Source organism: Passer montanus, unplaced genomic scaffold (genome assembly GCF_014805655.1).
Source record: "Passer montanus isolate IOZ18808 unplaced genomic scaffold, ASM1480565v1 scaffold16, whole genome shotgun sequence".
Taxonomy (NCBI): Eukaryota; Metazoa; Chordata; class Aves; order Passeriformes; family Passeridae; genus Passer; species Passer montanus.
Window position 1 is genome coordinate 11778809 of NW_024363160.1, and position 12906 is coordinate 11791714.

Genomic DNA, 12906 nt, shown 5'->3' on the forward strand with positions numbered 1-12906 from the left:
CTATCAATTTAACCTCATGCCCTGTTATGTTATTGTGATAATGTGCAGTGACAACATCATGGCATTTTTTATAATCAGCCCAAGTCCCTGAAATTATCTTGCTTAATTTTGGCCTTTAGTTGCCTCCTTAGAAACTTCATGGCAGATAACAGCAAAAATTCATCATGGTCAACAATAAGGATTTAATTTCTACAAAAATTAGTATTTTTAAATAGGTGTGCATATATGCAGACATATGTATGTATGATTTTTTTTTTTTTGCTTATACATAAGCATACATACACATGTGTGTATGTCATCCTGGATATGGATGAAAACTTAGAAACCTGACATTTTTCATGGGAATGAGATCCTTCTAATGTCTCTCTTGATTTGCTAGCTGCCAAGCTCCTGTTCTTCCCACAAAGGAGCAAGTGCAGGATTATGGGGAGCAGGCAACCTCCCCACCCCATTGCCAGCTGGCTGGAGCCTTGTATGAGGAAATCTGTGTTATTTCTGTTGAATTTTTATGGACTCCTGCAGGATTTATATGTGCTGTTTAATTCGTACTCTCCAATGGAGTAGCAATCCTTCAGGGACAAAAAGTAATTTTCTTCAGTAAAACAAGTAATTTTCTGTGGCATGCAGGAGAGTTCTTCTCAAATCCACATTTTATGTGTGCTCAGCACACTTCCAGGATGTGCCAATGTATCAGAACTTATTCAAATAGGGCTCAAGAAAAACTGAAAAAGAGCCACAGGGTCCTGAAAGCTGACAATAGTGAAAGACACTCAGGTATTTCAAGATATGAGCAAGCAGGGCCTTTCAGAAGGATAGGAATGATCTCAGAGAATGGGTAGAAGCTGGGGGGAAACCCTGATAAGCCAGTGTCTTCAGCTTTCAGACACAGAAAGCTATAAGTCTGTCATGCTTCAGAAATGCCCAGAGCCAGTTTATAAAAGCTCAGCATTGTTGCATGAGTGCAGGATAGCTAAAGGAACATCATCCCTGGTTATGCAATAGCAAAGCCAAGTTCATAATCTTCCATTTACTTCAGTAGCAAACAAATTTCCTCTATAATTCCCTATGCCAGAGAAAATACTTTGCTTTGGGATTTTTTTTTCAGCTAGTAAATGTCATAAAATCTAACTTACATACCGAGCAAAATCTATGTAGCATAATTCATATTTGAGAAGAGTGCATGAAAAGAATCTGACCTGTCCATATGTGTTTCAGGTATGCATTTGGTGATGATTTGACAGCACTCTTTGCCCATAAATTATTATTTGAAGTGATATTTCTTTTGTAAACACCTCTCCCTCAGTTTATAAAAGTTGTTTGTTTGGGTTTTTTAACTCCCGTTTTCAGATGTTCAATTCTGACTTAACTCTCCCTGTGAAAACACCCCTTCATTTTCTAGGAAAATACAGTGAATATAGTATTTAAACCAATACCTCAGCTTCTTCTCCTTCATATGTCAAACACATGATTTTTGCTTTTCATAATTTCCTTTCCTATCCTACCACAGCCCACTATTCTTTTCTTCAGGTTTACCTCATGTGTTCCAATTCCTTCATTCCTTCTCAATTTGCTTCAGTTTCTTCACTTTACAAAAAAGGTGTGGAGCAGAACTTCCTTCATTCAGCCTATTCAGCCTGTCTTTCCATTTCTTTCTCCTCGCCCTTCTGATTTCAATCTAAGAAAATCTTCCTTCCTTTCCACATTCAACTTTTTGATTTCTTCTTAATCACCTCCTCCTACTCTGCATTGACTCAGACTTTCTTTTGCTGTTCTTTTAACCCTTCTGTGCCCTGCATCTTTCCTCCTCCCTGCATCACTGCTCCTCACTGCACTCACTCAACATTTTTCTTCTAATTTTTTCTACCTCCTCCACTAGCTTGTTATCTTCCCTAGTTAAATTCTCTCTTTGACTCATTCAATGTTATTGTTGTTATTAATAATAGTAGAAAAGAAGCCTTTCATAGAAAGCATGAGGTCTCTGCCAATGAACGTGACAATATAAAAAGAGATTATAGAGACAAAGATGGGGTGAAGACAACTCAAGAAGGCAATGGCATCTAATAGAATGATGAAGTCCTTGTTTAGTTTCCCATCATTTTGTTGTTCAGTGATCCTCTACTGAGGGAAAATTGGGCTAGGGATTAAAGTACTTGCTAAGCTCACTTTAGATAGGTAGCTGTTTCAGATAACCAAGTGGGAGTGCTTCGACTATGTCACTGGAGTCATTTGTCAGAGACATCCATATTCTGCTTTGTTTTCCAGTATTGTCTGCAGTATTTATTCTTCTGCCTTACAGAGCTGATACTTTGTCATACAAAGCAAAAAAAGGTTGGTTTGTTTGTTTCTTTTTACTCTAAAGTGCTCTTCAAATATTTATTAGGGCTTACATCCAAATAAGTTAAATTTACTGAAATCAGATTTAGTAAAGGCCCATATGTTGCAGGCAGCCAGTGTGGCAGGCTATCCCTAATCTTAGTCTTTCTCCTCAAACAGCTCAGGGTCTTTGGGCCAAGGAGATCTGCTTATCTTAGATCCACTAGCTTTAGTAACACATTTTTCACAGTGTTTTATAAACTGTCTAAACATCACATCTGGCAGGTAAAAGATTGTTTAATAGGGATTTTTTTTTTTTTAATTCAGAAGTGTAAAAAAGAAAGGGCTTTCGAAATGCAGTCTTTGCCTAGCCTTTTGTTGGGTTTTGCACGACTTGGTGTTGCCTACTAGGTGAGTAGGCAGCATGGGAGGAGCCCAGTGCAGTTGTCTCAGCACCATATTCAAATTCTTACAATGATAAAGAGATGAGAATTGTGGAGGAAGGAAAACAGGAGATGAGACAGCAGAGATGGAGCAGTAGCGAATGCAGTCCTGGGTCCACCTCCTGCTGAGTCAGTTCTGTGTTGGCCTGGGAAGGGGAACAGAAGAGCATGGCATCCCTCACAAAGGTCTTTAGTTCCTTTTCCTCTCCATGCACTAATGAATTGCTCTGGCTTGGTCTTTTATATTTAGAAAAATATGAGGATATCTTTAACTGTTATATATTTGTCAAAATGCTTGAAATGTCCAGTGCACTCAAACGTTGTTGAGATGGGCAGAGGGCACCACAATCTCATCTGGACCCACAAATTTATGAACACTATAAGACAGCAAGACTTCTGAAAGAGGCACTCCTGCTCTCCTTTGCTACCAGCAATTCACTGACATCTCCATGGTATCCGCTTCTTCACATTCTTTCCAAGAGGAATCGTGAGCTATACAGTGGGCCTGCTAGGGGAACCAGCCTATTGGAATGAATTTCAGCTCAAAATGGTTTCTCAAGCCAGTTCAGCTTCTTTTTTTTTCTAACTCATGTTATTCTATGCCTCTATGATCAGGGTGTGCTTCGTATTAATGCTGTACATGATTGGAAAGGATTGATAGATATTTGGGGTTTTTTCTTTATTTTCTGCTCCATTTGGTCTTTTCTATATCAGAAGTGGTCCCATTTTGACAGAGAGATGACACTGGTGTAAAGTGTGTTACCTGAATTGTGGAGTCCCTTCAGTGGTGAACAGAAAGGGATCCAGTGGAAGCTATTAGGTAGGCACAGCTTTGCTCCCATAGGGTCTCACTGCCAGGACTTATATCAAAGGATGCAATAATTCAGAATAAGGAATGTACAACCTCAGCACAACTTCCAGTTTTAATATTATTTTCAACTAGACTGAAAATAATCTCCAACAACAATACACCATGTAATTAACACAGCTTGACTTTCTGTCAGTCAATCTCTATTCTTTTAAAAATGTCCAAGTCAATTTGGAAAAAAGAACTCCACAGAAAAAAAAAATAAATACATCACCACCACCAAAATTGAAATTATTATTAAAATTAAATAGTTAAAAACCACTAAAAGTGTTACTCAGATTCTTTATTAAGTTGTTATTAAGTTCATTATTAAGATCAGGACAAAAATTAATGTTTAGCAGAGATTTTGGATGTGTTTAATATGGTTTCTTCTTTCTTTCCTTGGTAACAAAGACCTTAGTAAATGGCTTTCTGTTTGTTAGAAATAAGAGGGACATGTAAAAAACCGCATGAGTGAACACAGTTGATATTTCAGCTGTAGTGTCCTGTGTAATTTTAAATGAAAATAAAAAAAAAAATAGTGTGGGGGATGGATGGCTGAAAAGAAGAAGGCAGGATCAAGAGGAAGGCAGGATCAAAAAGTGTCTACCAAGGAGAAACTACGGCAGTTGAAGGAACAGGTTAAGTGATGTTTTAAGATTTAGGAGTAGCATGACAGGAAGTTCAATAGAAGAGGACAAAAAAGGACAAATTGAAGAGGGTTAGAAAGATCTAGTTCTTTTATTTTTTATATGATTTTGGAGCTGAGACCTTCAACAGTCCAGTCTTGCAACACAGTAGAAAGGAAGCAAAATTAAATGCTTATTCTTTTCAAACTTATCAGAAAAAAACCCCACATATAATTACATAATGTGTAATTCATTAGTTCCTCTTATGATAATCAAAAGCTTTAGTTGGGATCAGGGATATGGCAAGGTCCTTAAAAGCATTTCAAACATGATGCTAACAAATGAAACACTTTATTTTTTAAATTTTTATGATCTAAAGACACTTTTACATAATTTAGCATAAGGTGATTTTTCTCTGCCATTGGTAGAGGTTTTTACAAAATAACTTATCAAAGGATAGACATCTTCAGAAATAAGGAAAATCTCTTTCAACAATTATTCCCTTGGACCATTATTTAGTTTAATAAGAAATCTGGGGGGTGGGAAGTGGTAGGGAGAAGATAAAGCCATTGGTTCCACAGCCTCTACTACCAGAACAGTGCCAGACCTAGAAGTAGTCTCTGAAAAATAACAATGACTATATCCAAGTGAATTTAGAAGTTATAGGAGTACTGCTCACCAATTTCATTCCCATTGCTTTAATCCCATGTTCTCACCTGATTAAATAGGAACTATTCATTAGGTGTCCCTTTGATGCCTTCTTTGCCTCAGGAGGCAGAGAGGAGGAATGGTATATACAGATTGGTATTTTTCCCTTCCCTTTGAGTCACTGGAGATTTTCACAGCTGGAGACAATATGTCAAAAAGATCCATTAGTAATTTATAAAATTCTCAGCTGCTTGGCTATGTATCATAATCACAGGTTCAGCTTTAAGTCAGTCACCAGGGCTGGAGTCATCATGAAATTTTTCCTCTGGGTCAGGTAGGCAGAAGAATTCTGACATTCATAGCAAGGGATGACCTGCTTCCTCAGGTTGGTTTATTTTAAAAATCCCCTACTCATTCAAGGCTTTGGCATTGTTCTGGATATTTTCCTGAAGTGCCTTTAGACATTATAGACTTGCTTTTGGCTTGTCATAGGCATTTTAAATTTTCTCTAGACTATTTAATAATACTGTGTCATCTGAAGTCTGTAGGGGCATGTGGAGGGCATGTTTTATACTGTCTGAAGTAAGTCTCTATTGCACTCTAACAGCTTCAGGTTTGTAGACTGAATGGCCACAATGGTCTTTTACAAATTCATGTTCCTATATTAAAGAGATTCCTAGCATCAAATTTCTGCTTTCTGAGTAGGTATTTTTAGACCAAGCTCAAAGTCCTTTCTGATGAACTTGAGTCTTTTGCTTTAAAGTATTTTTTTCTGAACTTAAAATCATATTATTATTTTTTTTTTCAGTTTCTGTTATTCTTCCTGAGGTCTGAATTGACAATTAAAGTACAAGATTTGATCAGCAGTCTCACCACTGAGAAACAGTATTATTTGATATTCTTCTTTCTGGATATCAGCAGCATTGCTTGGCCAACTGTTTTTCAGGCAGGAATCCACCCTCAGAGAGCTCCTCTCCCTGCATGTGGCTGTGTTCTGATTGATTGTGTCCCCTCAGTCTCAGTGCCCATATTGGCCAGCAAATCAGAGACCAATAATCTTTACCTCTTTTCAGTCTAAAAATCAATTACTGCTGAAAATCTGTTACCAAATCAACACTGATGTGTGTTTTATTCAAATAAACATTACCCCACTAACATTTTTAGTATGAGGCTCCTCTGAGAACCAGTTAATCCACTGAATTAAAACCATGTTAACTTTCAAAGTTCTTGTCTAAACTGTCAAGAAGCACAAAGCTTCTTAGAAATCTTTTGCATTGAAACTATCCATGGGATAGCAGGTCTGGAAAGCTTGCCAGTCTGATGAGAAATCACACAAGAAATCAGCAAGGATTCACAGGAGACCACTGTGGAAATCTATCCTTAATGTAATAGATAATCAGAAAACATCTTTGCTGTAGGGAATGGCATCAGATGTCTTAACTTCTGCTTTGGAAGTAAGATGAACCTAAGCTGGAGGACTTTTTAATTTGGAGTGGTCCTTACAGTTAATTTTTTCTACAATTTTTCAAGCCTCCTCTTTCATCACTGACATAACACAACCAAATTTTCTTGTTCTTTTTTAAAAGTTGATTACTTCAGCAGTGGAGGTCAGTGAGCTCTAATCTCAGGCCACTGTGCTGCAGCACACCTGGAGTGATTCTCATCTGCATTGAAGGTTGCGCTTGAACTTTTCCATCCACAAAAATCCCTAGGTTCAGGCTCCCCTGGTAAAGGCTCTCACTGCAAGATGGAATTAAACATTTTTTTCTGAATCAATGGCTCAATGATTTGAATGTAAAGTCTTGATATTGTCATTCTTGCCAAGCCCTGAAAGTGTCACTCAATCTTTGTTGTTGTTGAGAGGAAAAGTTTGGGTAATGATCCTTATGTTGGTTAGACAGATCTATTCAAGGAAGCCATGTCACCAGCACGGTTATTCTGGTCACCAGTCAGCTTTTTGGTGCTGTCAGGAAGTTGCTGTCATGAATTTGCTGTCACAAGGGCCATAATGGTGGAGATGTCTTTGTGCCAGGCAAGAGATTTAATTTAAACCTGCTGCATCTGGAAATAAACTCTTTTAGCTGCTATAATGACAGGTGTAATAAGCTGTCATTACCTCAGTAAAAGAACTTTTGTCTTTTGCAGTGCATCTGACAGAGCTGAGGATCTAGGTTCAGAAGAAAAAGAAAAGCTCAAACCAGTGGGACAATTTGGTATCTATTTTTGGTATTTTGGGTACCAGATAACAGCAGGTGCCTGCAGCAGGATTCTTGTGGTGGAGGGTCTGCCTTGTCGTTCTTAAAGGTAATTCTGGTCAAAATCAAAAGGTGACAACAAATCAAGCTGCTATTGGATATTTTCTAAAAATAAGCTAAGCTGTCTATCTTCAGACTCTTGGTAATACAAATAATTGCCTTCACACCTTCCATGTTCCAGCATTTGTGAAGAACTGCACACAGCTCAAAGGGTCCTTTGACCAGACAGATTATTTCTCAACCCTTGAGACCAGCTGTCCTCAGCACACAATTCTCAGGTCCTGGAAAATCTTTCTAGGTTTTAGAGTATTTTTATTTTTCTTTGAAAATCTTGTAGAAGATTTTGTCCAGGGAGCAATTTAAAAGGCAAGCCATGTTCATTTCTTGCTATTAAGTTCTCAATATCAGCTATGCTAAGAGAAAAACTATTTGGGTCAGATTCTTGTGAAATAACATCTATAGACTCAGACTCAGTAGTTTATTCCATGTGCCACCTTCAGCTGAACAGTCCCAGCTGCAGACAGTGCAGAAACAAAACCTTCCCATCTGAAACTGTTTCAGGAAAAATAAAAGAATATAGGACTTATTTCATAGTCCTACCAAACTTGACTCCTCAGTGTTCTCCCTAGATCTTCTTCACCCCCTGCTAAAACACTTGTAGCTTAGTTTTCAGGTTATTGTTTGAAATCTTTATGTCAGAAACTTCTTCATGTTTCCAGCTTAGCCTTCCAGGGCACAAGGGAGACAAGGGGCCTAAAGAATGACTCATTATATTTTAATTGAAGGTGCAAAATGCCCCCCAAACCTTAAAGGGGACTTAATTTTAGAATTTCTTAATGATAAGGCCAGTAAAGGTCATTGCAGCTTTGTAATTAAAAATGCTTAGATATGTTTATAGTAAAAAAACATATGTTACTCTTTAATGAGAAAAATTATGATCTTTATTGTACAGGATAACCAATGGAAGCTGCTATCTAAAGTTCTATTAACAACAACCACAATTCTCTACTGTGCTACTTCTATAAAAAACGTTCAAAAAATAACACCAAGTTATGAGATGCACCAAGTTTTAATTTAAGATATAAATACAGCACACTGACTCTCACATTTCTTTTAGTGACACTGTTTTGCTTCTTTAGCTATATTGCCTCCCCATCAGTTCATTAGCATGACCTGTGCCTTAAAAGCCACTTGCAAAAACCCTATAGACTCATAGAAACAAAGGAATGCAAAAAGTATTCAAAAGGCCATCTGATCAAATCCTCTGCACTGAGCCCCTATAGGCACATATGTATATGATTGTGTAAAATCTCCGATTTTAAGGAAATGCTCTGATCTGAAAACAGCTGGAATCCTCTGTTATTTACCAAAAATTACAACAGCCATCTATAGTTTACTAGCTTGGCTAATACATTCATATTTTGAGGTGATTTCTCGCTTCTTCACCTCTCCTTTTGTAACAACCCTGCATTAAATCCCTGCTTAACAAAGTCAACAGAAAAATTCCCATGAACTTCAACAGAAGCAGGTTTTCTCTGTTTTTCTTCTTGATTTAGATGAGTGACCATGGAAATCTTTGGCTGATAGATTTATGTAGAGACAGCAAGACACCTAAATTTTAAACCACTTTAGCCTGTCTTTTATTTGAGTGTGTGCTTTGGGAATACATTTAGATAATTTTTATATTTCAGTGTAAATCCTAAGGTAAAATGTCACTTCTAAACCCACATTTAGCAATTTTTCATTCAATGGATTTGTGATGAACTGTTGAGCTTAATGGGAGAAATTAAAAGTTTTTTTGCTGAGCCCTGATGACATAGATACAGTTGTCTCTGCCTTGAGCAAGGGAAAGCACTAGATCATCTCTCTGAGTCTCTGTCAGCCCTATGATACTTCAACATAACTGATTTGCTTTTGACTTCAATCAGACATACTTGTGGGTAAGGCACACCAGAAAATAAAAAGACCATGTCGCAGGAAAAATAATGTGAAGTACCTGTTTAAATCTGTTAGCTACAGGAAGCAAATAACCAGACTTATTTAGGCTCACTACTAACAGGTTTTCTGTTCTTAAATAAGATAGTGAGTGAAGCACTAAGATGGTCTCTTTGATGTAAATCTCATGCTGAGATTCTTTCTCCATGTAATGATGAGGAGAAACACTAGAGCTACTGACAAAAGGGCCAATGAGAATGGGGTTTCATCCTGCCAGAATTGCCTAGGATTAGTAAAACATCATCCTCTGGATGCAGTCTGGTCCTCCTTCTTTCAACTTCTCTCTGATGAATTCAAATATCCAAACAACTTAAAAGGGGACAAGGCTTTGCACAATAATGGAAAACAAATCTTTTTGGTTTGTGGTTTTTTTTTTTTGTTTTTACACAAAACTTTAAGGTTTTTGAGCATAGAAAGAATCTGAAAAAGCTGCTTAAAACTTGTGATTTAGATGTGCTATGGTTCTAATTGGTTCTTTTCATTTTAAGTCTTGTCCCAACTCCTACAGAAATGAATGAAAATCTTTGCAGTAACTTCAAGGGCTGATAGATCTGCCTCTCAAGCTGCTCTGCAGGGACACCCACTCTCTTGTTTTCTTGACTTCTTGATTATTCTTTTGAAAATTCCAAAATATAACATAAAAAAGGGTAAGAAATTAAGTAACCTACCTGTTTAATTTGTCTAACAGAAAACTAATTATAAAACAGTTCATTTCCCTCTGGGTGAGTATAATGTCCATCCAAGGAAAGAAGGATACAGCTCTTCCAAAGGAGAGAAACAAGTTACAACAGACCTAAAGGACAAGGTTAAAACTGGGTGGCTCATAACGGTAAAGGGCCAAGCTGGGTTCCCTAAATAATCAACATGCAAGTTAAAGAACAAAATTTAATGTCCTTTGTATTTGTAGCAGCATTTTTATCTTATGAACCCACTACGTGGGGGTGACATATTTGAGAATCTTTGCTGAAGGGGTTAGAAATTTCCCAAACTGGCAGCCCCAGGATGCTGTCCATCAAGAAGACATAGTCAGCCATGCTAGTCTCTGCAGACTCCCTAGGTCTTCTTTGGGGATGTGAGTGAGAATAGAGGGACTACTTGCTTGCCTTTTGCAATACTGCTTTTAATCCTTATGAGTATTCTGCCATCTGCCTCAAACAGACACCAAATAAGGACTTTGGGGTTTTTATGAGCAGCAAAATTATTCTGTCTTAAGAGTGCCACATGGATTTCCTTCCCATGTGACCTGCTTCCAGGGCTAGAAGATATAATTATCATCTATAACTAGTAATGAAGTTGGGCAGAGGAGCTCCAGTCAAGCCAATACTTCGGTAGGTTCCATAGAAAAAATCAGTCCCATTCTGTGGTGTCGATATATGTCTCTGAGGGCAAAATAAAAGAATAATAAAATAATAGAAACAAATGAGAAAATGGAGAGAAAATTTTGGATTTATTTTGCAGCTGGTTAATTTAATATGCTACTTTTTTTTCTCAGCTGATTAGTGCTCTCCTTTCCCTCTTCACTGAACTTAACCATCAGCTTGACAAAAGTAAACTCCTTATATGCACCCAATAAAGATGCAAAAGCAGGAAACCACCTAGCAAGAAAAAGAGTGGCACCTTGCTTCAGTTATCCTGGGAATCCACAGCTCAGTCCAGTGTATCTAGTGCAGTACACTGACATCTTAAAACACCTTGCTTCAGTTATCCTGGGAATCCACAGCTCCAGTGTATCTAGTGCAGTACAGTGACATCTTAAAAAAAATTTAGTGTGATAAAACCCTTTGCAAGCATTTATTAGTTAAATGTGGTTTGATCTCTGATCTTTGTGGGATCACACCCCCAAAGGTGAGTGAGGATGGCCCAAGCAGAGGATGATGTGGGAAAGAAGCTGGTTCCCATCACCAGCAATGACACAGCCCCTGTGAGACACAGCCCAGAGTGTGTGCTGCCTGAGACAGCCAGAGAAAGGTATGAATGAAGGAGCTTGGGGAAAGAGACAAAGTTTGTAGGGAAATGTTGTGTGCCAGACAGATTCAGAATAGTTTAAATATCCTTGAAATCTAAATTCCCCATTTTCACATCTTACAGGATATCTCAAGTCTTTTTTCTTTTTGTCCCACTCTTATTAAGTAAATATCTAAGTGGTAACTTATGACAAAGAGTTATACTTGCAACAAAAATACCAACATAAAGTATTGTCTGGCATAATTTGGAAAATGTGTATTGATTTTCAATCTGTCAAGACCATCTGCATACAATTGCTCTCTGAAAGTTGAGATTTTATTTGTTAATTTTTGGCTGATCTATTTAGGGCTTTAGGAAGCAAGTTTCGTTAAGTGACTACTTTTTTTGTGAGCTTTTCATTAAGTGTTATTGTCAAAAATTAAAAAAGCTGTTTTGAAGAAGCAAACTTTTATGAGGTTCATAGTTTGTGAATTCACCTGCCAAAGACAGACTACCTATCACTTCCCTTGACAACAAAACAGAACCAAATTTATACACACTTCAGAGTTTGCTCACAGCTTCTTGGTTCAATAAAAAAAGGAGGGAATTAAATAGTTTCCTTGTTGTACTCCCAAGGGAATCCCGCTAAGTTAAAGCACATTTTAATCTCTTGAGCCGGCAGCTTTATTAGTAAGCGTTCCGCAATCTTCAGGGAAATCTAATTTCACAAATAGATCAGAGTCACTTCAAACGCAGCTTTCAGTTGCCATCCACCGGGGGACAAACGGGGAGGAGGAAGTTTGTCAGAAAAGACCCTCTCTGAGCCCAAGAGTGATTACCAGAGGTGTCTCCATCGACTGCCACCCACCTAAAGTCGATAGTACTCAAATGAGTACGCCGGTGTGGACTATATAAGAGAAGCGCATGGCCCTGAAGGGCGCATCCCCCATCTCCGGGCGCAGCACCGAGCGCCCCACTCCGCGCCCGGCGGAGCCTCCGCGGGGACACGGGCTCTGCGACGGCGGCACAGCACCTCGCTCCGCAGCCCGCACGCACCCAGCCGGACTCGCCTCTGCCTGAAGGTAAGCGGCCGCCAACCGCCTCTCCGGAGGGGATCTTGGCGTGGAGCGAGGAGGTGTCGCTGCCCCGGCAGCGAACGGCGGGTCGCTCCCCGGTTACTCCCCGGGATTGCCGTGCGCCCCGGCACGGCAGCGAGAGAGGGAGAGCCCGAGCCGTCGGGGAAAGCCGGCTCTCTCGAGGCTCCGATTAACTCCTTCGCCCAAGAGGATTTGCAAGGCAGGGCAGCTAGAAAAGAGTTTGTAAATAACAGAATTTCCCTCCCTCCCTCTTAATCCTACCCGTTCTCTATAATTAGAATAGCTTACTTAGGGCATTAAGTGCTGCTCTGGAAGCCCCAGCCTGTGGTAATTGATTTCGCCCTTTCTACCCTGATGTGCGGCACCTCCAATGTAACCTGCCCCTCAGGGAACTCCATCCGACTGCCGTCCGTGCTCGCTCCCCGAACTCCCGGTGTGGCACCGCCCGGGCGGCTGGACAAGGCTGGCCCACCGCGGGAATCCCGCGCCGCCCCGCTCCGCCGGCAGAACCGGGAGGCACCCGCGGGCGCGGGGACTCCGGGCCAAAGGGAGCCGAGCAAATGCCCCGCGAAACCCCGTGCCGCGAACATGTGCGGCGCGGTTAAAGACCTTCCCCCGATCCGTGTCTGCTAAACGCGGCCTCCCTGGAGCCGGGCGAGCGCGGCGGCCCCGCACGGGGCCAGCGGGTGCCGGCCCGTCGGGTCCCCGCTCCGCGGCCCCTCCGCCGGCGCTGCG

At 40.0% G+C, this 12906-nt stretch overlaps 1 protein-coding gene across 2 annotated transcripts in view; it reads left to right on the forward strand.

The window, feature by feature from the left end:
• The first annotated feature begins 11891 nt into the window (after window positions 1-11891).
• The window catches only part of ALKAL1 (ALK and LTK ligand 1), a 36570-nt gene continuing 35555 nt past the window's right edge, over window positions 11892-12906 (forward strand). Inside the window, exon 1 of one of the 2 annotated variants that reach the window (XM_039702973.1) lies at window positions 11892-12156. The gene's annotated coding sequence lies outside the window, so the exon portion shown is untranslated. Of the gene's footprint in view, window positions 12157-12472; window positions 12499-12906 lie in introns of those variants that run through there. The other variant, XM_039702976.1, reaches the window with a different exon arrangement.